Genomic DNA, 26,076 nt, shown 5'->3' with positions numbered 1-26,076 from the left:
ATCCTCAAATCCATCATCAATGGACATGTGCCCAGAATGTGATTGACAGCACTATCAGAATCACAGAATAAGCAGGACAGTTTTCCCTATGAGAATTTGGGTGTTCTTACCAGAAGAATGGGAAAAGAAAGCTAAGCATCCAGGAACACTGATGTCTACATGTGAAAATAATCCTTTAAATAAGTCTGTATTCTGTGCTAATACATTTTATAAAATTATATTTTTACTATAAATTAAGAAGAGTTTATTTTTCAGTAATGCTAGAAACATTGATTGTTTATCTCTCTTTAACAATTTTTAAAAGAAAATTTAATTTGCAGAACTAATTTTTGGCCAGAGTTACTTTATGACACGACTATGTGCAGAAAAAATTCTGTTGATTGAAAATAAAGTGTCATGAATGGTCATTTACAGGAATAAGTGGTACAAAACTTTTATAGCTTTTGAAATAGCATAATGAAGACAGCTTGATATCTACTATTAATAACCAAGAAATAACAACTTAGTCTTATAAATGCCATAGCTTGACTTAAATGAATAACACTGTGTGAACAGAATGGCAATGCTAATTACTATATGCTAAATGATACCATGAATTTTATTTTTCCTAAAACAGTTCATTTGAAATATATTGTAATGTGGAACATTTTGAAATTGCTGGAATTTTTTTGACTATTTTCCAAGTAAAGTTTAATTCTTAATGATAAATCCTATTGGTTTGAAGTAAATCCATCCACATCACATTTATAACTGTATTAAATTACAACATATCACTTTAAAATAATTTAAAATAAACTACAAAATTAACATGACTTATAAATATAATTGAGGAAAAAAGAAGAAAATTAATTTACATATAGTCTTCAAAACTGTTAACATTTTGGCATATTTCTTTTATTCTCCCCACCCATATGCCCATTGTACTTAGATTTTTCAGTTTACTTTAGGGTTGGACAGTAGTCTTATTTTGGTATAATGGCTTATAGAATAAACCTGATAACCTCTTTTTTTTGTATTTTTTTTAACATTTCCTATTCTTTTAAGATTCTTAATAAAAAGTTGTTTTCCTAATGATTTGGTAACTAATTCAAGTTTTCTCAAAGCCTTTTGAAACCAAGTTTGGTAAAGGCAAACTCATTATTTTTAAAGATAATTTAAAAATGCTTGCATATAATTTTATAACATCTGTTTAAACTCACCTCATCTAATTAACTGATATATATGATTACAAAACTTACTTTTTTTTTTTTTTTTAAATTATTATTTATTTATTTATTTTTGGCTGTGTTGGGTCTTCGTTTCTGTGCGAGGGCTTTCTCTAGTTGCGGCGAGCGGGGGCCACTCTTCATCGCGGTGCGTGGGCCTCTCACTATCGTGGCCTCTCTTATTGCGGAGCACAGGCTCCAGACGCGCAGGCTCAGTAGTTGCGGCTCACGGGCCTAGTTGCTCCGTGGCATGTGGGATCTTCCCAGACCAGGGCTCGAACCCGTGTCCCCTGCATTGGCAGGCAGATTCCCAACCACTGCGCCACCAGGGAAGCCCCAAAACTTACTTTTGACTAACTCATTTTACTGAGTCCTTGATTTTCCTTTCTGTCTGCTTTTTCAGTAGATGAATAACATGACTATGGTTTTCCTGCATATCTCAGTGTACCCTTCTGTTCTCAGGAAGGTAGCCTTGGTGTCATGACTAGGAATCGTGTTTTGTTGTGGCCGAGCTCTGGAGTCTGGGTGTTTACCTTTAAACTTTGGTTCCACCATTTATTAGGTGTGTGAGTTGAGCAAGGTTTTCCATCTCTCTGTGTTCTGTTTTTTTTTTAATCTGTGAATTGGGAGTGATAATAATTATCATTTATTCAGTATTTACCATTAGTATGACACATAACTCTAAATGTTTAATATGTACTAGATATAGAATATTTGGTTCACAGCATTTTTTCCCTCCAACAATTAAGATTTTCATCATTTTTTTGTCATTCAGCTTGCCAAGGAAATATGACTCAGTATTAATCTTTTTCCTCCTTTATAAGTACTGTATATTTTTCTACATTGGAACTCATGGGATTATTTCCAACCTTTTAAATATGAACAAGTTCCAAAATTTGATTGACTTTAGATGAATTTCATCATTAATTTTGCCTAGAAATCATAGCCCCTTTTTGATTTGTGGAGTTGTTTTTTTCTCAGCTCAGATTTTTAAGTATTATATGTTTGACTATTTCCTCCCTTCCAGCTTTATTTCTTCCACTGGATAATTATAGTCATAAGGGGTTTTTTTTTGGGGGGGGGTGTTTGTTTGCTTCTTACCTATTACTTTCTGTCTACATTTATTATACTTTCCATTTATTCATTCTTTTAATTTATAAATACATTCAGAGAGAGGGTAGTAAAGTGGAAAGAACACTGACTCTGGAATCAGATTAATCTAAACTTTAACCCTGGTATCACTATTTATAAACTGTGTGATCTTAGACAAAGTCATTTAACTTCTCTAATTCTATTTTTCTCATCTGTAAAATGCAGAGAATGGTACAAATTGAAAAATGTTATGAGTTCTTTTTGGTAGAGTAATTAAGTGTTTTGTATGTTCTATAAATTATTCTTCTGAATAAATATTATTGTATACTCTCACTGCAATTATTCTTTTTTAAGGTCCTCATTTCTGACATTCATTGCCTACACATACATTTGGTAACAGCACAAGTGGCACTCTTCATCCCAACTCTTGCCTCTAAAATCCATACTTTATTTACCATTGTAGATTGATCTGCCCAGATATTGTATGTTGGATGACCTTTATACAATTAAAATGGATCTCCTGAACAATGTGAACGTTATTCTCTCTTCTTTTTCCACCTTCTTTATCTGAACTCTCTGATATTAATTTTACATTTTTTTAAAAAGTAAAATGTTTCTTTACCCTCATATCTAACTCTGTTAATCTTTCTCCTTTTTTCAAACTGAACCCAACTAACTTCACATCAGGAAACCATCTCAGTTCTTTGTCTGAACTTGTTTTCTATCCCTGTAAGTGTAACAATCACATTAGGCCTTAATTATAGTTACTTATCTTCATGTCTCTATATTATTAGATTTAGTTCTTGGAGATGAACAACTAAAATTGACTTACTTTTGGATTCTCACAGTCACTAACATAGTGCTTTGCATAAATGATGACATGAATTAATGAATGGGGAATCTAGTGTGATGTGTTTTTACTAAAGAAATTTTTGTACATGCTGTAATAACTGTACATGTCATACCAACTCACTCTGTCCTCTCACAGATGATACTGGTTTTCAGAGGAAAGGGATATCGGATACATTGTTCAATGAGGCATACTACAAAAAGGGTCACTAGAATAAAAGTCAAAATATCAGGATCTTGTGCCATGGTTTACTTGTGACCTTAAGTTCCACATCATAATTTCAGATATTAGCATATAATATTTCTAATTTCCATTGTTGTACCAAAATTTGGAGATTTTTTTCTTTTACATCTCAAACAATACTTAGACTTGACAATACCTTGAAAGCAGATGTGCAGTGAATATTTATGGAAATGAAATGCTAATATGTATGCAAGTATTTTTTTTATTTAAAGAATGATAGACAAAGATTTTGTGATCTGAATATTTGCTAAACTTTTGTTCTCTTATATGGAAATTCAGTAACTGGAGAATTTTAGGTTTTATAAATTTTAATGCCCTAATTTTAGAGATGAAGTTCAGGAAACCTCATGACTTTGTTAAGATGACATACTTAACCAGTAGAAAGCAGGGAGCAGAGGCCAGGCCTCTTGGCTTTTGACCCAGAGACTTTTCCATTCTAGAATGATTTGAGTTCCAAGAGGCAAACCAATGAGTGTAATATTTTCAGCAAATAGTAATATTTACATGTAAAAACATCTTTATTTATCCTTAATTTTTTTCAGTATGTCTTCAAGGAGCCATAAGAATAGGACTTCATTTTTTCAACCCAGAATATTTTCTCAGTGTCTCCAATTTGGCTCAGCCATGTATTATTGTTTTAGAATGGATAATTAGCATGTCAGTATTGAATATTACTTGTTACAAAGCCTCTTTTGCAATAAGAATGAAAGAAATGAACTTCTATTAATAATATTGGAATGTGGTTAATACAGGGGCATAGAGGTAGGTTTAAAAACTGAAAAAAAAGGGACAATGTAGTCTTTCTTGCCCAGCTGTTGCAAGATCATTCTAAAAAAGCATTTCATAGGTGGCAGTGTGCTGCTCCTGGCTATGTAGAGCAGGACTAGAGGCAAGGAAAACTTCTGATTTTTGTTTTAACTTTCATTGACATTGGTTGAGAAATTATTTGAAGTTGACCAGATGGAAGAGAATGAGACCCACTTCTTAGAGAGAGGATTTTTTTCTCACACTATCTCCCTGAAGCCACAATCAACAAAACCAAGCCGTCAAGAGTAATAGATACTTGGTAGCAACAGGCTTCTTCCCTGAAGTCTGTAGCCCCAGTGTTTTGCAGGGATACTGTAGGGTGCTGAGAGTAGCCATATCAGCAGGAAAAAGAGACCTCTGGAACAGACAAATAAGTGATTCTGGCTACCTCTTCATAATCAGGACTGAACTCTTGAAATGACTAAGCTGGAGTTCTTGAACTAATCACAGCAAAGGGATAAAGACATTTCTTGCTGAGGGAAAAGTGGGTATATGATTGGAATAAGAAATAAAAGACAAGTGGTATTATTTTTTTTACCAAATTGGCAAAGATGCAGTTCTTTTGGAACTCGTGAGGAAGTTAATATTCATGAGTGCTAATGCAGATTGAGGTCAAAGTATGCTATATATAGTACTATTGGCTTTGAACTACTTTGAAATAATATCATCACAGAAAATCAAAAGAGGTGGGTTTTATTTGCAACCTTCTCACCATGATTGTGCCTATCACTTTCACTCATTTGTTTTCATATTTTCAAAATGTAGATGCATTACCTTCTTTATACCAAGTAGTATTTATAACTGATTAGAGAACTCTTGAGTTCTTCTGAAGTTAGGGAATCTTTACATCAATGTTATTTAGGCACATTATCGTGATAACTTCATGAATTTTAGGTAATTAAAACAAAACAAAACAAAATAAAACAAAACACTTCTCCAAAAATTTCTTGTAGCTTTTCACTTAAAGGTGATTGTTAAGTAAACGGAGTCAGACTCGAGATGGTCTATGCTAAATGGTGCTGTGTGCTTGGGCTGTATGCTGGGGCATTTCTTCTAGGAAAGAATTGGATGTGTATTGTACACTCCAACATGGAATTACTGGTGAAAGCAAAATATATTTTTTGTTTTTTTTTTTTTTTTGAGAGACTGGGAAGAGGGTGAAGAGGAAGACAATAATCGCTGAATGAGAATTGTGAATGAACAAGTCACTATTAATAACATGAAATAAAGTAAGAAAGGAATTTTAAAAGGCAGGAAGTATTCAGGAAGATGCACAGAAGCCCTTGCTGAGTCAGAGATGGAGATATTGAGGATGGGCTGACCTCAACTGAAGCTGATAGCCCTGTAAGCCCAGAAAAAAAACATGAAGCAAGGTTTTACAGCTTAGTCTTTAGATGAGAAGCTGTACTGTTTTCCCAGGGATAGAGACCTTACAAATGATTTTCTAACTTTCACTTTTTTGACTTATTTTTGCCTTATTATTTTACAAAGGTACATAACGATTCTTATTACAGGTTTAGAGACATATATTCAAAATTGAGATATAGAACAATAAGCACAGATGTAGAGATATTCTTGACATTATTATTCTTAATTAAGGTTGTTCATTTTAGAAATTTATACTTGTTATTAAACCGAATAAATGTCTTCAATGGCATAATAATGTCTTTTTGGTGCCATTTAGTCTTCATGTCTCCTATCACAAAATACTTATCTGAGTTGATATGTCGTCTAACATTTTTATGATATGACTTTGTTTTATTGTTTAGAAATCTTTCTTGACAATTTAATGAAAAATGCTTACTATCTTAGGTTTTTTAATGGTTTTTAGATTTTTTTTGTACACAGTGTTCCATGTCAAAGTATACTTTCAAATCCACTGTTTTTAAAGTGAGAAAATCTCTTCTTGGATTGTTGTAACTCACATTCAAATAAAACTTTGGCAAAAAGTCAGTTTTATTTGGAGGTTGTTTCATTTGTCTAAAGGTATCTTCCCACTGCACTTTTTTTTCAATTGGCAAAGGGAAATAAAACAAAACAAAAAAACAGCTATATTCCTGACGATTGATTATACTGGTGTCTAAAATCTTGTCAGTACCTAAGCTTTAAGATATAGATAACTAAATTTTAAGGGACATTTTACACTTAAAGAATCATGTTTCACATTTAAAACATGAAGATGAGATTCAGCTGGGGTTTTAGATACAGTCGTTCCTCAGTATCTGTGGGAGATTGGTTCTAGGACCCCCACAGACACCAAATTCCATGAGTGTTCAAGTCCCTTATATAAAATGGCATAGTAGTGTTTAGTTTGGCTATATATTTTTCTTGAGGAACTAGAAGCTTCTCTTGGGATCAACTTAATTGCATGTACCTTGTAGCCTGTGAAAAAATAATTTGAATTTTTATGCATACGTGAATCACAGCACTACTTGAAATAAATGATTGGCTTTAAAATATCAATGTCTTGAGAACACAGTTGGGGAAAATGGAACCCACATAGTAGAGCGTAGAGGAAAGAGCCAAGGATGTTATACTCTTGATACATGGAGATGTTACAAGTCCATTTCTTATAGAGGAACTGTTCATTAACTGAGATTTTACAAATCATATAGATATTTATGTAGAAGTATTAACAGGGGACCCTTCCAAGAGTAACTTCTAGAAGTTTAAAAACAATATTGTAAGGAGACATTACCAGTATCCTGTCTAAACTGCAGAAATAGCACCTATTGAGCCCAAAACCAGGGCATGCACATCTAAAGAGATCATCTACATACTGGGAGATAGAAAGAATTAGTAAGTTTCTTGGACTTGGTGCCAGAAGGTGAGATTTGGAAAGGCAGAACTTCAAAAAGCTTAATTTTGTTCTATAGCAGAGGACTAGCAACATCAAAATCCCCTGGGAACTTGCTAGAAGTTTAGATTTTCAGTCATCACCACAGACCTATTTAATCAGCGTCTTTGGAATTGGAAGCTAGAAACATGTTTTAACAAACACTCTAGGTGATTACGATGCATTATGAAATCTGGGAACTGCAGTTACAAAGAAGGTAATTGAACTAAACCTAAATCCTATTCTGCTGGGTTTTAGCCATATTACCTTGGACAGGTCACTCAGCCCAACTGTATTTCTGCTACCTTATTGAAAACTATGAACAGTATTGTTATATTGATTGTCTCAACACCCACGCAAATGATTAGTAAGGTGGAATTCAACATGTACACCTAAGACCATGAAGATTAAACACTAATTTCTGGGAACAGCTGAATGGATTCAGGAAAGCAGATTCTGAGTCAACAGTCAATAGTCTAGAGTAATCAACAGATACAAGGAACAAGAAATTCTGGAAATTCGTATTTTAAAGGGGAGATCTTATGGGATTTTTCTCCCAGAGACTAAAACAAATATGAGTGTGCAAGATATTTGGCTTGGCAAGAAGCAATTGAAAAATGAGTTTTAGAGAACCATTCCCATGTAATATCCTGGCTTAACCCCTTCCAATTATTCTCTCATCCCCAGAGAAAGTATGAGGATATTAAATGGAGAAAGCGTTTGGCCTGCTTTTCTTGCTTGTATATTGTGGAAAGTGGATGGAGAATGCTGTATTACAGATCTGTATGGTGCAGGGAGATCTGTGGGCATCTAGGTGATGATTTGGAATCAAGTCTCAGGCTATCTGAGAGGGGTGAAGCCAGGGACAGAGGTTCTGAACTCTGAGATTTCTGCTTAAGGATGTATGTGATGATTAAATAATATGCAACACTATGTGGTAACCTGCAATCTTTCAGACTATTACTTACTTTTATTATAATCAATTTGTCTATTCTCACTTTCAATTAGTGGTCACAAACCTCAATTAGGCAAATAATATGGTCAAGAAATCTGTTTTACTAATGAGTCAATTGCAGATCCTTTCATAACTTCTAATTTTTCCTCAAAATCTCCATATTCCGTCCTTCCCCCACTGCCCATTAACTGATGAACTGGCCTCAAATGTCATTTGGAAAATGTAGAATATCAGAATTGAAATTCCTAATCTGAATTTTATACTTTCTGCTTTCACTCCTATAGAAATGTATCAGATGAAATATTCATGCTCCCAAGAAGACCTATTTTTTATATCCTATTCCCTCTCAACTCTTCAAAGACTTCATCCAGCAATTACCTCCTCTCGCCTTCATCTCTTTTCCCCTCACTGCTGGATTATTTGTATCACCATACCAATGTGCTCTGGAATTTCCTATCTTGGTCTCACATGTTCAACACCTCATATCTATTTCCCCTTTCAGAACATTATTTCTAGAAAGACATGTCTATATTTTACTTTTTCAACTCCTATTCACACTTTAAAATTTTTTTTATAAAAAAGCATTCTTTTAATTATACAACTGATAGGACTCAATTGTAAGAAAACCAGAATACAGACAAGGAAAAGGAACAAATTTAAAACTATCAATAATTCCTTCACCTAGAGAAAATCAAGCTTAAAACTGGATGTATTTTCTTCCTTTTTAAACAGTTTAATTTGAAATTATATCAAGTAATACATGTATATATTTTTTAAGGAACAAAGACACTAGTGTGAGAAAACTTGTTCCTCCCTACTTACTCAGCCCTGATGCTGGTTCTCTGGAGACAACACTTTCACCTCTTCAGAGCAGAAATGGAAGTCAGGCTGCAAGATTTGCTTCAAAGCTCTGCTCTTTGCTGGCCGTGTGACTTTGGTCAAGTCACTTAACTAACTCTCTGTATTTTAGTTGCCTTTTCTTCATAATAGGTATAACCATATTACCTAGCAAAAGGGTTATTGTGAGGATAAAATGATTGGAACAATGTTTAGCGCACTGTATATATAGTGTATAAATATTACTGTAGTTGTTTTTGTTATTACTATTAATTGCACAATTCCAAATGAAAAGTTTACACTAATAGGTCTTGATTTTTAGTATTAAGACAGTAACTATAGATTACCTCATATTCATAATGCGTTAGCTCTTTTACCTTGTCAGATAAAACACACATCACCCATCTCTCTATTTTACCACTATAGCCAGATCACAGTTTTTACTTAAGTCAAAGAGTGCTATATATTGACCTTTTATCCTTTAAATTTCTTTGCTGTCATTTTAGTGTAGTTTTGGGAGCAAATGAAGGTAGAAGCATGTGTTCTATCCACCATGTTGAACTGGAAAGTTCCATAGGCCCTTCACCCAGTAGATTCTAGCTTCTGATCTGCTGATACTGCTCAGGATTATGTGTCTAACCACATCCATATTGTCAAATCCAAAGGCAACTTCCCTGTCTTCTTCAGTTGACCTCTTAATAGCATTCAGCATGTTAACTGCCTTCTCCTTATTAAGGTACTTTCCTCTCTTAGCTTTTGTGATACCATCCTCTCCTTGGCTCCTTCTCAGTCTTCTTGAGTTTTTCCTTTTCCTCTGCTAGACATCAATATTTTGTAAAACCCCAGGACTTTGTCCTGGGACTGTGGTTTTTTTTTTTTGTATTTATCTACATTCTTTCTCCCTAGACAATCCATTTTGCTCATATAGTCTAAATGGTACCTAATGCTGATGCCTCAAAAATTTATTTCTCCCATGAACTCTCAAACATACATCAAATGGCCTAATTGATGTCTCCAGGTATCAAAGAGTTATCTTAAAACTAGCATGACTAAAACATATATCTTGATCCCTTACATTGATGCACATACCTATAAAAAATTTAAATTAAAAAACAATTCTTTCCTTGCCTTATCACTGAGTTTGAGAGTCATTCTTAGCTCCTTCTATTTTCTCGTTTTAGAAATAAATGCAACATTCAAACCTGTCAGTTCTATCTCCAAAATATATCCTGAATGAATTTACTTCTCTCAGCTCCCACTGCAACCACCCTGGTCTGAGTCACCCATTTAATCTTGCCTGGACTCCTGTAGAAGTCTCTTTGTTCCCAGTTTGATTCTCTACAAGCGGGGCATTTTTTTTTTTTTTTTAATAGGGAAACAAAGAGGGAGAAAAATAGTGATTCTTCCTCATCTTTTCATAGCCACAAACTCCTAAAAACAAGACAAGGCCTATCTTGGTCAATGAAGGCAAAACTTCCTTATCACATTACTTTCTGGGACATAAAACTTTATATCAGTACAATTTGAAATTACCCATGTGTTTGCTTTGTCACTGGACAACTCCCTTAATTCCTAAAACTACTTGACAGTGGGTTCTTTGCCTGGAATACCCAATGCACAGAGAACAGGCAAATTGTGCTTGAAAAATATTGTTTGATAATGAATTAGTGAGTTATCAATGTCAGCCATATGATACAACTTCCATTTATTTGGATTTATATTTTTACCCAAAATTCTTAACAGATAAAAGTTCTTTCAAGATCTGAATAAATACGTCTTTCAAAATGAACTCCTTAAATTCTTAAATAAATGGGAAACACATATTTCATGACATGGGTGAGAATAAACAAACTAATAGTAAGTGAAAATTCAGAATAGAAGTTCAGTATATAATTTGAGTCTGTGATGAAAAAAATATGATTAAGGATCAACAATTTGGTCAGATTTAAAGAACACGTTGAGAGTAAGCACACTTTCTTTAAGATATAGTTAAATTCACCTTCATACTTTCCTTTTAAATAAAAGTGAAGGAGGTATCAATCATTTCTTTTACAAATTCATTTTCACACTTCTTTTGAGATACACCTCCACTTGTGCATATTACAGAAAATCTATGTTTCTTTTCCCCATTTCCTTCAGAAGCAATGATTATTCCTTAATAGTTAAGACATTTTTATATTTCCAAAATTTCTCCAGTGGCTTGATTCCTTTTTTTTTTTCTTTCTTTCTTTCTTTCTAGGGTCAGGATTCTTAGCGTTACAATTCTGTTAACCTTTTGCGATATAGTTTTAATTGAATTCTGGTTCTACTTCTTCCACTTATAACTCTATATTTCCCTTTCTTTAATCTCTACTTTCCCTATAACTTCAGAAACCATAGTATTCTCATTTTCTTTTGTCCTTTTTTAAATTATTAATCTCCAAATGCCTATCTCTGACCTTTTTCTAATAGTTCCTCACAATTTTTTATACTTCTATAAGCTTCAGATAGAGCTGTATCTTCTGCAGCATTTTTTTTCTCTTCTAACACTAGTGTATTTTCATCAATTCAGAAAATATGTGTAAGATATAATTTTCTGGTAAGCATTCCATAATGTAACCCTTTAATAAGAAAATACCAAAGCAATTGTATTTTAAGACTGTGCAAAAGAATAGCAATAAAAGTCTGTTTGTAAATTATGTCTTTTGTTTATTGCTTGTTCTGCTTTTCTATTTTTAGAATAAAAGTACTCCCTTCAAAAGTAGAATATTATTTGGCAAATCTAATAACTCAAATCTCTACTGAAAATAACAGCAATAAATAATATACTTATAGAACAAAATATGTGTTTCAGATGTGAGATTTTTATGGTCAATTTGAATACATTCTAACATCCTAGTGAGAGTAAGCCTAGTTCTTAATAGTCTAGTCTGCACAGCACTGCAGTCTCCAGAGATTTTTTTATCAAGAAAAAAGCATATTCAAAGATGAGAAATGTGGTTTTGCATCTTAGCTATCCTCAGACATCTTCTACACAATTGCAAAACATGTTAAAATAGACATGTTTAAAGGAAATAATTTATGCATAAATTTTCGAAATAAGCATTTAAAAAGTCCAAAATCATGTTTATTCAAAAATCCAACTTTAAATTTTTTAAGTAATGTCAGTAATGATTATTGATATACCCAAAGGTCACATTAATTAACTATTCAGCTTTATAATTTGCTTTTAAAAATCCAGAATGTCATATTAATATTACATATAATATAGGAAAATTTCAATTCTGCATGATGATGTTTTAACAGAAATTTCTGAAATTACTAAACAACCTGAATTATGGGCAACACAACATTGAATGCTCTTTGTTAACCCTTTACTCCTCACCTCCCATTTTTGATTTTGTGTTTCTTACCATATGGTAGTGTTTATCCAAACACCTGCATTAATAAATTATCATTTGAAAGCATATGTTGACCCAAGAGTAAATACTACATTGTTGTTATAACCTTTTCAATACAAACTGTTTTCTACTACATTTGAAAATTACCACAAGTCTTTAGTTTTGAAAGAAAATGTTTTTCTAATGCAGATGGATATTTCTAGTATTCACAGTATATGTTAGTTAAAAATACCTAGGGGGCTTCCCTGGTGGCGCAGTGGTTGAGAGTCTGCCTGCCGATGCGGGGGACACGGGTTCGAGCCCTGGTCTGGGAAGATCCCACATGCCGTGGAGCAACTGGGCCCGTGAGCCACAACTACTGAGCCTGCGCGTCTGGAGCCTGTGCTCCGCAACGAGAGGCCGCGATAGTGAGAAGCCCGCGCACTGCAATGAAGAGGGGCTCCCACTTGCCCCAACTGGAGAAAGCCCTCGCACAGAAACGAAGACCCAACACAGCCATAAATAAATAAATAAATAAATAAATAAATAAATAATAAACCCAAAAGTTTAAAGAAAAAAAGAAAAAAAAATTACCATTTCATGTTTAAAAAAAAAAAAAAAACTTAGGTATTTTTCTCAGTATGTAATTAAACTGAATGATTCAATCAAAAATAAGAAGTGTACATGAATAACGGGGTGAGTTCTCTCAGGATCCTGCCTCACTTGGTTTATTTCTAGCAACATGTAAATTTTATAAGCTGTAGCTATACTAGAAAAATACAAAACAGCATAGAATTAACTTTCTTTTTGGATCAGGGTGTATAAAGAGAGGTAACTTGAGTAAACCAGCTAATGAGGAGTATGGAGATTTGGGGATATATGTTCCTTAGTGTGGTTGGAAACTGAATACATTCATAAAACAACTGCTCCAATCACTCTCTCTTTCAAAATATTTTAATGTTTTAACTTATTTAGTTTTTAGTAGTTTTCGTATTTAGATTTGATAAGAGGTGGTAGATACATTTTAAAGTGTAGTTCATTTGCGTAATTCCTTGAGATCATGTCTTCCACTTCATCTTTTTTATTATGCAAATGCCAAATTTTTAAGATTCTGTGACATTTTATTCCTTTGTAGCCCAAGATTATTTATATATTTATATACCTATTTATTGGTCTCTGTTTTTATATAAAGTCCACATTGTTACAAAGCAATTAGAAGTAGCTTATAATACTGGATACAAATGAGCAAGACAACATACATCAGAAAAATATAAGAAAGATATGATGACAGATAAACATTCAAGGATATGAAATAAAATCAGACAGAAATTATTTTGTTTCTACTGTATCTTTTACTATGTTTCTAGTGTATTATAAAAACACGACTATACTGATATTAATGAAAGGAACCACCAAGTTATTTTTGCTTAATCTGTACTAGACATTAAACAAAGCTCTTTACATAATACATTTAAGTCTTACCTCAACCCTGAAATTATGCTCATTTTCTACATAATGAAACTGAGAGCTTGTCCAAAACCTTGTCTAAATTAGAGGTAAGAAGTACAGAGCCTAGAAAATTCAAACTGTGTTATCTGAAGCTAAAGCTAATCCTATTAACCCTAGGCATCTCTCCTGTATTTAACTGATTTTTGTCAGGTTTCTCTTCATTATACAGTAGGGGTCAAAGATCATTTGAATACTAAGCAGGTTCATGTTGCCTGAATGGAACTGGCTCATCTAACTTAGGTTTACAAATCAGCATCCAGGAAGCAGTAGTTCCTTCTACAAAAGGTTGAGGTTCCTACATACAGCTCAGTCCAGAGAACTTTAGCTCTGCAGAAATCTTTGTAGTGATTGAAGGTTGTAGGTACTAACCTTTTAACTGATTTCAGTGGAAATCACAGGAATTTGTGGAGGTTAAGCAGTAAGTTGGAATTTTTGGAGTTCTGGCTATTTTCCACGTAGATTATTATGTCATCTAGCACCAAATAGCATCAGGTGTTTATTTCTTCCTTTTTAATCTGCATGCCTTTTATTTCCTTTTCTCCACCGATTTGTCTGATTAGAACTTCTAGTGTCCTTGCTATGGAAGAAACACCACTGTATTTTGACCACTTCATAGGAGCATGTCCTGTATAGATCTTGTGGGCATAGACACACAGGAGTTATTACTCAGTTTGTGACATAATTGGCTCTTCAAAATGCCATTTTACTCTAAAGGGCCAATTGATTCATCGAGATGGGGAATATGGTGAGAATAATGAATTCCATGGCCTCACTTCTACTCTTCATTTGGCATAAAATGAGCTCACTTTTCATTCTAAGGGCTCTATTCACAAACTGGTACAATTCTAGAAAATGGTTGATATGGCACACCCTCTTTGTGCTGATTAAGGTTAGACTTCACAATATCTGCAGCTTTTCCAGTTATACAAATCAAGTAAGATTTTAGTGGCCTGCCATCAGTTTCAGTCCTAGGGACACATGCTCAGTTACATCACATCAAAGTTTCCCATAAGTCAAACCATCCTGATTCTTTCTGATAACTGCCCTGGATCTGCTACCCATTGTGGTTGCTGGTCTCTGGCTGGTCTCTGCTTCTACCTGGTCCCTATCACTTATGGATCTCACTATCCTCACTGGATCCAGAGAGCCCATATGGATGGTAAAAGTTCCTATTGCTTTTTTGGTCTGCAAAGAAGAACCAGCATGGAGCTCTTCACAGATGCTGAGTGTATTTTTCAAAGGCTTGATGAAAGGATACCTCCAGTTAGGGTATGAGTGATCAAACCTTACATAAAAAATCAACCTAGAATTTCTGGAAGCAACATGCAAATAATCCATAGAGTTCCAAATAATTAACCATTTGTTTGCAGTTCTGACTACAGGTATTGGCATTCGCTCACATATGACATGTCGTCATCCATCCATTTTGGCAGAAAGGAAGGTGCTCTATGTAGAAAATATTTTCCATCTCTAATGCAGGAATGAAATTATATAAATATTTATTTAAAAGGAAATGAGTAACTACAGATCAGTAGGTTCATTTTATTTTGCACTGATATTTATTTAATTTTTTTCTTGCTGAGCTTAATTAAAAAATCTTGTGTAGAGAATTTCAATGCAATTTAATCAGCAGGAACATGCATTTATGATGGAGAAAGTATTAAAAAAACAAAGAAAAAGACTGCTGGGAGAATTTATTTTGGTAATTCCACCCAGAGGGCTAAGGTTGAAGATTCAATTTACACTCAACAGGAATAAAGCAGTGAGTAGAGGAGGCAGAGGGACTTAGTTAGCAAGACATTTTTGCGGTACAAAAAAATCCATGCAAAATAGTCAAATTTGTTTGGAACTGGAACTGGAAAATACCAACAGAAATAGAGCATTGGAAAAAAATCATCTGAGTCCATTTTGCACTTAGGAATAGATAAACAGATAATATTTAATACAGCATTGTAAGAAGTATGCAAAATACCAGGAGAACAAAGATAATTTAACTCTTGCCTATGGTAGATTGTGAAGAGTCTACCAAAGAGATAACGTTAATTGGAACTTGGAGAATTAGTTGGCCTTTCCTTGCTACTAATTAAGGCGTGGATGGTAATATTCTACCTATGAAGATCAGCAGGTTCAACATCATGGGGGCCAGAAAGGTTCAGAAATGTGTTGGAAAGAGAGTAAAGTAAAATTGAGAAACATTTTCTGGTACATAATAAATGGTGATGGTCTGGGAGATGGGCTGATGGTGGTGAGGAGGGGAGAGAAAATGAGAGAGTTGATTCCATAATGATTTGTTAGGGCTATCTTGAAAAGGACTCCTGTAGACTAAACTAAAAGTGTGGGATGGAGGAGAATCAACAAATATATCCGAAGTAGTAAAATGATCAAAATTTAGAATATTTTAGGAAACTGTAGCAACAAAGCAGAAAATAGACTGGTGTTAGAAGAGGAAAAAAATGCTGCAGAAGATACAGCTCTATCTGAAGCTTATAGAAGTATAAAAAATTGTGAGGAACTATTAGAAAAAGGTCAGAGATAGGCATTTGGAGATTAATAATTTAAAAAAGGACAAAAGAAAATAAGAATACTATGGTGTCTGAAGTTATAGGAAAAGTAGAGATTAAAGAAAGGGAAGTATAGAGTTATAAGTGGAAGAAGTAGAACCAGAATTCAATTAAAACTATATCACAAAAGGTTAACAGAATTGTAACGCTAAGAATCCTGACCCTAGAAAGAAAGAAAGAAAGAAAAAAAAAAAAAAAAAAAAAGGAATCAAGCCACTGGAGAAATTTTGGAAATATAAAAATGTCTTAACTATTAAGGAATAATCATTGCTTCTGAAGGAAATGGGGAAAAGAAACATAGATTTTCTGTAATATGCACAAATGGAGGTGTATCTCAAAAGAAGTGTGAAAATGAATTTGTAAAAGAAATGATTGATACCTCCTTCACTTTTATTTAAAAGGAAAGTATGAAGGTGAATTTAACTATATCTTAAAGAAAGTGTGCTTACTCTCAACGTGTGCTTTAAATCTGACCAAATTGTTGATCCTTAATCATATTTTTTTCATCATAGGCTCAAATTATATACTGAACTTCTATTCTGAATTTTCACTTAACGTTAGTTTGTTTATTCTCACCCGTGTCATGATATATTCTTTAAACTAACATTTTAATAATGCATAATGTTGGATTTCTTGTGTGGATTATGATTTAATTAACCTTTTCCAAACTGTTGGGCCCTTGTGCGGTGTCCTGTTTTTGACATTATACAAAACAGCTGTTGAGCATTCAAATACCACAATCTAAGACAGCTTTTTAGGGGAATTTTCTTGAAGGGAATTACAGAATCAAGGAATTAAGTATATTTAGATCTTTGGAAATATGATGCCCAAAGACCCTCCAAAAATACTTAACAGCTGGATGCCCCTTAGTAGTGTATAAGAAGGCCCATTTCATTATATGCATGTAAATGCTCAGTATTAACATTTAAAACATATTTACCAATTTGAAAGGCAAAAATGGGTATTTTGTAGATTTGTGTGCTGGTGCTGGTTATGTTGATCATTTTTAAATATGTTTATTTATCATTTACAGTGATTTTGTGCATTTTTTCCAAATTTACCAACTTCTAAAATTTTTTTCTAATATGAACATCAGAAACGTTCACACATCATTTTGTGTACATTAGTTGCACAATGTTTGTAAAATATATTGAGAAGTGAGCCATGGGGAAAAGAGTACATTTGGGTTTAAAACCTTTCACTCTTGAAAGAATTACATACATTTGAATAAAAAACAAAATAAATTAAAAAATAATGATTCAAAAGATTTGGAATAAAATATTGTTTATCATCAAACTAAATATATGTAATATATAAATTACTGGATAATTATTATGGATATATTTTTGATATATACTACCAGTATCCTTATAAGATGGGTTGTAAATACAAAACACATTTCAGTGAAAGTTAATAATTTAAAAATACAACTTAGTCCAATACTCTTGTTTTTAAATTTCCAAATTGTTTTATCAAAAAAAAATTGAAGTGAGAGCAAGAAGGTAAATGCATCATAAACTCCTTTTTTATCATAAGCAGAATTTGAAAATATAATTTTATTTCTAATGTTGATAACTAAAGACAGTATAAACTACTTATAAAAACAAATGTTGACATTAATAGAAGTACTATAAGACTGTGTTGCAAACAAAATGCCTGTAAAACATTTAAAAATATTTATATAGCAAAGACATATCAAATGTACAATGTAGAAGCTTTAAAATAAATAGCATGAAACAAGATAAAAAAATGAGTTAAATATAGTGCTTTAAATTTGGCTCCAGTAATATTGGCTGTGGAGTTTAAGAGAAATTAATTAAGTTCTGAGACTAAATTTTTTAAAAAAATATTCATAATAATCATATATCACAATACATAATAGAAAGTAGCAAATAAGCATTTAATGGACATGTATTTGTTATTTCTATTGTTATGGCTATTTATCAATGTTTATTTCTAATATATTGTAATATATTGACTTTCAAAACTGTTTAATCCCTCTCTTCCCCTCAAATTAATCCATGATATTATAACTTGGAAAATACCATTATTTCACTGTTCTACTTTTTAAAAATTCTCCCTTTTTTTTTTTTTTTACAATCCATCCCATTTTTTGAATCATTTGTTACTATCTATAAATCTGAGCAGAAAGAACCCCTTAATATTTGTTTCCAATGTTTTTTATATTGCTTTTTCTCAATATGCTTCATAAACTGTTGATAAATAGCTTTAAATGATGCTATAATAGTTACACACTAAATATTGACTAGGATAAAATGCAGCAACCAAAGACAAGTTGAGTTCAAGCCCTTTCATTACTTGATGTGGAGTCACAAGAACACCACTGAAAAATATTTATCATTGAAATTATATTTAACAAGGACAATATACAAAGTCATAGCAACATATCCTGTTCCAAAATTTTTAGCATTTAAATCAGGGAAAAATTATTTCTTGATCAAGCAATACTATCTAATTGGAAGGTATCCTAATGGACTATTACCTGGCTATCTGATGCAAAAACAGATTCCAAGGATTGAGAATTAAACCAAGAAGTGCAACTTGATAATATATTTGATTTATGATTACTATTTCCTTATTGTTACAGAACCTGTTATTCCTACGTTAAACACTTTATGAAACTAAGGGGTGCTGTATGTTTCTTGAAAGATCAGTCTAGTTAAGTGAACAAATGGGCATTTGCTGAGTCAAGAGGATGACTTGAACTTTCTCACTGCTTTTCCAGCAAGAGTGGGAGGGTCTTCAATCTATAGCATCTAGAAATTCAGACACCCACCTTAGTATGTGCACAGCCTGTTCTATGGAGGTACGTAGCCTAAAACTGGCTTTAAAAACTTAAAAGGGCATTTGTAAATCCAGAGGGTTATGCTTTATAATTTAATCAATAGATTCACTGCGAGTCAAATACTTGATAAGAAGAGGGTAGCAGAGTCATCGAGAAAACAGGTTTGGGGGTCAGACAACTATAGTTCAGGATCAGGGACCATCATTTACTAGTTGTTTGACCTTGGGCAAAATGTTCACCCTCTCAAGCTCTCATTTTCTTCATTTATTCACTGGGTGTGAACTATTACCTTATTAGGTAATGGTGAAAGTAAGTGAAATTATATAAATAAAGGTCTCATAGTGTATGGCACACAGCAAGTGCCTCCAAATGACAGCCCCTATTCTTTTTAGATATTTTTTATATTTAAGTGACAAACAATGCAACATGTTTAGTATCCTTACAAAAGAAGCAATCTAATGTTTCATGAGCTTTCACTTACTTGCAAGAGTTGAGAATTTCCTCACCTCCAAATCACATTGCAAACAATGAAGATAAGAAATGTTTATAAGTGCTAATGGTGTTCAGTATTTCTTGATTGTTTTTCTTACGTACCGCATCTTTTTGGAGTCACGACATGACTCTAATCAAGGCTCTTGTCTTTTAGGTATTATTTTTGTTCCTGTTCTAGAAAAGGAGCAATAGAGACAGGCAAAATAATATTCCTAATTAAGTTAATTATGCTTAGTCAGTTAATCACAAGGTGCATAAATTTATCTCTGCACTGCATGAGCCTAGAAGCTACTTACTGGAAACGACACATGTCTCATTCGAAATTAAGAAAATTGCGGGGAAAAAACATTTGAGGTTTTGCCTAGACACATTTTGCTCTGATTTACCTTTAATAGAACGAGTCCGGCAAGAATAAGGCCATAATGCTCTGTCTGTTAGTGCAACAGTTTCTAACAGTGAATAGGATCAATCTGATATATTTCATTATCCTTACAGATTAGAAGGAGCTGTTTGGGCCTGCACGGAAATGCTGATGGCAGTGACAGTCACCCATGAGGCTGACCCATTGAACTTCGCAGTTCAGACGTTAGGAACCTCATTCTGCCATCAGTCTTGGCATCTTTATGTCAGATTTTCCTTTAAATTGGCACATTTTATTTTACAGAGACATAGCATGCTTTCTTTAAAACTTGATATTTCTCCTGTTTGTATTCTATTTCTATAGTACAGGTGGGAGTGCCAACTACATCACTGAATAGTATAGTAATCTTAGAGATAAATGTTTGTAGCAGTTTTCAAGAGGGTGAAAATATAGTGAAAGTGTATAAATAAAACACTCCCAGTGGATGGCATATAGGAAGTGCCCCCCCCCAAATGACAGCTCCTATTATTTTTGAGATGTTCTGAATATTTCAATGGCAAACAACACATTTGTTATTCTTGCAAAACAAGTAATCTAACATTTGGTTGCCACTCACAAAGAATTCAAATATAATCAGTTTCAAAGGTGCAGAAAGGGGAAAATTACAGGGAATTGAATTGACTATTTATTGCCTTCTCCTCAGGCCTGTGTGATTGAGGAATATGGGTTTTTTGTTTGTTTTGTTTCTTTTCTTTGTTTCATTAGCTATAACCATATTGAGGGATTTCGTTTTTGGCGAGCCTCTGCCTCGTTGAAGTCTAGTCTTCCACAAGATGAGATCAATTCAGAAAGAAAAGCTAACACATATATACGGAATCTAAGGGAAAAAAAAAAAAAAAAAGGCCATGAAGAACCTAGTGGCAAGACGGGAATAAAGACACAGACCTACTAGAGAATGGACTTGAGGATATGGGGAGGGGGTGGGGTGAGATGTGACAGGGTAAGAGAGTGTCATGGACATATATACACTACCAAATGTAAAATAGATAACTAGTGGGAAGCAGCCGCATAGCACAGGGAGATCAGCTCGGTGCTTTGTGACCACCTAGAGGGGTGGGATGGGGAGGGTGGGAGGGAGGGAGATGCAAGAGGGAAGAGAAATGGGAACATATTGTATATGTATAACTGATTCACTTTGTTATAAAGCAGAAGCTAACACACCATTGTAAGGCAATTATACTTCAATAAAGATGTTAAAAAAAAAAAAAAGCTTATGAAGACATGCATTGTTTCCTGACTGAACTTAAAAAACTATTTTCCTATGTAATAAAGTTTGTGAATAAATCCACTGTTTATTGACTGTAAAGCATGTTTATCTGTACCTTTGGCAATATATTTAACACCAACTCAACGATATGCTGCTGAGGTATTTATTAAGCAAAGAGAACTATAAGTTTGGGTTAGAAGACACATTTTGATCTTTTTGTCCAGGATTCTTTAGACTCTTCCAGTGTGAACTGGGCAGGGCATATTTTCTATAAGACAAATGTGTTGGCTCAATTGTGGCCCAAGTTTGAGGTATCATTAACTTCCTTCAGGCCATTATGTTAGACATTTCCAAAAGGAATAATGTATTCCAAGTGTGACTAAATCATTTCTAATTAAGATCATTAAATTACTTACATTTCAAGAAAGTTTAATAGATGCTTGAGCTGACATTTTTTAAAGTTCACTATTACTTGATTTTAAGTTAACAGACTCTACTAAAAAGTATGTCGTTACTGATTTAATTTAAATAGTTATTAATGATGAATACTTGGAGAGAATTGCCTAACTCACTTCTCACTTGTGTGACCTTGAGCATTTTGTTTAACCATTTAAACCTTGTATTTCTCAAAAGCAAGTTGGTAAAAATAATAGCATTCCTAGAATGGTAATTTTGAGTAATAAACCAAGTCAAATAATGTAACATGCTTTGCACAGTGCCAAAATATGTACTCAGTATATTATTTGATGATGATGAAAAAGTATCTTTACCTTAGTGCACTTAAAACATTTTTTGGGTAATTCTCTGAGATAAATCTTACAATGAAAATAAGAAAGAAGCAAAGACAAAAATGAACATTATAGAAACATGGCGACTGGTTCTTTTCAAGCAGCTCTGTGGTCTTTATTACCATCAGGCTAAGGGATAATAGGCAGGGGAGGTGGAGATAAAGTTCTATCATGAACCTGATCATATTTGAAGTGAGTTCCCTCTGTACATTTTTTAAACGTTGAAAACAAAAGCTGCACAGAAATGGTAAAAATAGATAACAATCCAGATTCTAGGTATTATGTTAAAAGAATATTGCTATCACTGGCTCACCCATGAGAGCTTCCGTCAGTAAGTCATCCTACTTTCTGCTTTCATTACGGATTAATCTTGGCGCTTCTTGGTAGAATTAAACATTCAAGCTCCAGTGAAGGTTGCTGAAATTTCATTATTTTTATGTCTCATCAAATTATTTACCTTGCCAGGCATTTGCCACCCACTTTTCTTCTGGAATTTCAATTCAGATTTATTTTAAAGAACAAATGTGTTGCCTTCCCTGATGAGAAAAGCGTGTTGGCAGGGAACAGAGGAAAAAACCATGAAAAACTCATTAGAAAAAGAGCATTTGTTTTTGTAATGCCATTTAGGATGTGATAGATTTGATGGGGAAGCACTGATGGAATATACAAGCATGTAAATCCAATTTGTAGAAGGAGTAATGACCATTTCTCCAAGGATTCTTACCTCTCATCTGCTGAATTATGGCACCACATTTGTCTTGTCTCTGTCATGAAATTCACTTGCAAATATTTCAAATACTTACATTGGTTTTAAGGTAGTCCATTTTTTTTGAGGCTGGGGAATGTTATATTTTATTGTATTAAGTTTTGGTATCTCACCCTGAAGTGAATTGAGGATGTTGTCCTGGGACATGATGTACAGGTATAAAATAAGCATGGAGTCCATTTCCTCATGTTTCTTTCTTCCCTCTGCCCATTCCTGACTATCACCACCACCAAATGCCCGAAGGACATCTCAGGAAACAGTTCACAAATTACTAATCTAGGGGTTGTTATGGTAAAGGTACCTGGGAGGTTTCGAAATCATTAGTGTGATTTCCCACAATACTTAAATATTTCACAATATTTCATATTGATATTGCATAATTTTATAGTATTTTATGCTAAACATAATGCAGCAAACTTGGGACACAAAATTACAGTAATTATAATTTCATGCAAATTCACTCAATTATAACATATTCCAGACAATTTCTCCTAATTAGGTAATTAAGGGTATTTGAGGTTGTCAAGAAGATGGTCTCTGGATTCAAAGAGACCTGGGACAAATGTGTGTTTCTCCATTAGCAACCTTGTTAAATTGTCCTATGTGAAGTTCAGCGGGCAATGCTGTAAAATGTCCAAAATGTTAATGACATTTATACATAGGATTAAATAGGACAGGGCTATAAATCACCTTTTCCTTGAAAAAATGGCAAAATCCACAGAATCGTCTTCCTCATTTTATCTATGGTCTCTAGAGCAGTGACGAGTAAATCATTGCTGATGATATGACCATATGAGCATTAAGTCCGGGCCTCATTCAGTCTCAAGGAGGCCTAGCAAAGGTCTTCATGTTACAACCCAGGTCCTAGTTATTACTGGGGAAAGGGAATATGAGAAAATGGACAACTTACACACATGTGCAGATCTTTGCCTTATTCAAATGTCCTACTAAAATAATAGCACAGGAATAAAAAAGAATGCACTACAAATCAAAGAACACAAGAGAGGAGACTACAGCCCATGAGAAGCATCAGTACATTTTTAGAAGTTGGGAAGCAGATGTATTAGCAGTAAGAGGCTTCACAGAGCTGAGAAAGCCCAAATCTAGGGCCAGCAGAAGGCAATGTAATTGAATTATTTATTTATTTATTTATTTTTGGCTGTGTTGGGTCTTCACTTCTGTGCGAGGGCTTTTCTTTCTAGTTGCGGCAACAGGGGCCACTCTTCATCGCGGTGCGCGGGCCTCTCACTATCGCGGCCTCTCTTGTTGCGGAGCACAGGCTCCAGACGCGCAGGCTCAGTAGTTGTGGCGCACGGGCCTAGTTGCTCCGCGGTATGTGGGATCTTCCCAGACCAGGGCTCGAACCCGTGTCCCCTGCATTGGCAGGCAGATTCTCAACCACTGCGCCACCAGGGAAGCCCGGCAATGTAATTTAGAAACAAGAAAATTTGCACGGCAGAGCCCTTAAAGGTTAAGAAATTAGAAACTCTATAAACCTCAGGATGTGGCAAAGAGTGGGGCGAAAACTAAGATAATTGTTACACAATTCCTTAAGAAACCCACAGACTTCTTAGAATTTTTTTTGTTTTTTCTCACTTGTTCTTATAGACAACTACCCTCTCTGTCATAATGGCAGGACATTTATTCTCTGCATAATTAGAACTAGACAGAAAAAGGACACAGTGAAGGAGCGTTACCTATCTTATTAAAAATAGAAATTACATTGAAGTGTATATACTTTAGATACCTTTCACTATTTCACTTTCTAAGGATATTGAAGTATATTTTCCTTTGGAAAAATTAAATGGCCTAAAGAAAATACCTACAAAGATTGCTTTCTGGCAGAAGTCCAGTGAAGCATCTGGGTCCTTACTCAGTCTACTTCGGTTAAGTCCATCAATTGACAAGCTCTTTCCCCAGAACACAGAAATTATAACTGGCATTTTAGTGCCTAAATAAAAAAAGAAAAGAACTTGAAAAAAACAGAAATAATTCATGGCAAAGAAAGCATTAAAGAAATGATAATATTCTCTGGGAGATAAAAAAGAAAATCTTTCATTCATAAAACAACCACTAGATGCTGTTTTTTTAAGAGAAAAAGAGTTCTTAAATATCACCCACATTACCCATACAAATGTAGAAAATATAAACACGAAGAAATCTTTCAGAAAGAACAGGTAGAACAGGCAAAAAAAATGCAGAAAAAAGTCAAGAAAATTAGAAGATCATTCCAGGAGGACCCAACATCCAAATAATAGGAATTCCAGAAAGAGAAAACAGGATCTTTCTGAGGAGGGCCTCATCCACGTCTCCTATACACACCATCATTGCTGAGAGGGCCCCTAACGTGCAGAGAGGGACATGTGACCTCCTGAAATGCTTCACCTCCATCATCACGCCTCAAGATAGCACTGGTGTTTTGGTTCACTCTTCTAACAGGTGTCAAGAGCAAACCCCAGAATAAGGGAGGCAGCTTCTAATCCTGTCAGCATGGGTCAACAGGGTTTCATACAGTGGGACCAAACCCAGCTTCCATAGATCTCCTTGCCTCCATCAACAGGAGTCAAGAAGAACCCCAGAACTCACTCTTCCCTTTGCCCCTGAATCCAGGGCCTCCCTGCTATTATCTGCCTTGAACTCATAAATATTTATAAATACTATTACATTCTATATTTAAATGTTCATCACCTGTAAGTCATCCCTCATCTCTTAACACTAATTAGAACAAAGTCCTGCTGCTTTTCCCCATCCCTTCACAAATTCTGACACCTTTTCCACTCTGCCCTCTGGCTCTCATTGTCCATCATTGGCAAAATCTCATATACATTCTCCCTTGAATACTCTATGCTATGTGTTCTCTCTATATGAGTTTTTCTCAACTTCTTGCTCTAACACAAATCTAGATCGCCTCTGATTAGCCTGCCTTCCTTGCAGCCCCCCTCAAGTGCTGACTCTGTATCCTACCTGTGAGTAAATGATGAAAAAAGGTTCTTACTGTTCCTCAGGGTTGTTTTCAGATATTCTTCTTCCCACTTCCCTAAAATCCTCTATCTTTGAATATCATCTCATTAGATCATATCATCAACTTTGTTGCTATCGTCTAAGAAGCCTTTGTCTCACCTTTCTTTATTTCTTAATAATTTATATTTTTGTTCACTGTCATTCTAACATAACTCCCAACTTTGTCCTGTTGATTTCAAAATATACCTAGATAATATTTCCAGTAGCTTTGCCTCTTACTTTCTAGGACTTCTTTCCTTCAATAATCTTGTCTTCGTCCTACTCTAACTCTAGTGGTTATACCCTAGAACTTGTTCTTGCCAATAATGCCATCCCTTCCAT

General features: G+C 34.2%; 2 long non-coding RNA genes across 2 annotated transcripts in view; both read right to left on the bottom strand.

The window, feature by feature from the left end:
* LOC309667003 overlaps window positions 1-26,076 on the bottom strand; it is a 1,042,512-nt gene that overhangs the window by 504,711 nt on the left and 511,725 nt on the right. The window lies entirely within an intron of this gene.
* Window positions 12,341-13,568, bottom strand: LOC309667430. The gene is made up of 2 exons (XR_014267770.1): window positions 12,808-13,568; window positions 12,341-12,437 (listed from the first exon to the last, which is right to left on the bottom strand). It is a non-coding gene; the product is annotated as an uncharacterized lncRNA (long non-coding RNA).

This window comes from Balaenoptera physalus (genome assembly GCF_965194825.1).
Source record: "Balaenoptera physalus genome assembly, chromosome: 9".
Lineage (NCBI taxonomy): Eukaryota > Metazoa > Chordata > Mammalia > Artiodactyla > Balaenopteridae > Balaenoptera > Balaenoptera physalus.
The sequence above is the reverse complement of the archived record's forward strand: the minus strand, read 5'-3'. Positions and strand labels throughout refer to the sequence as shown.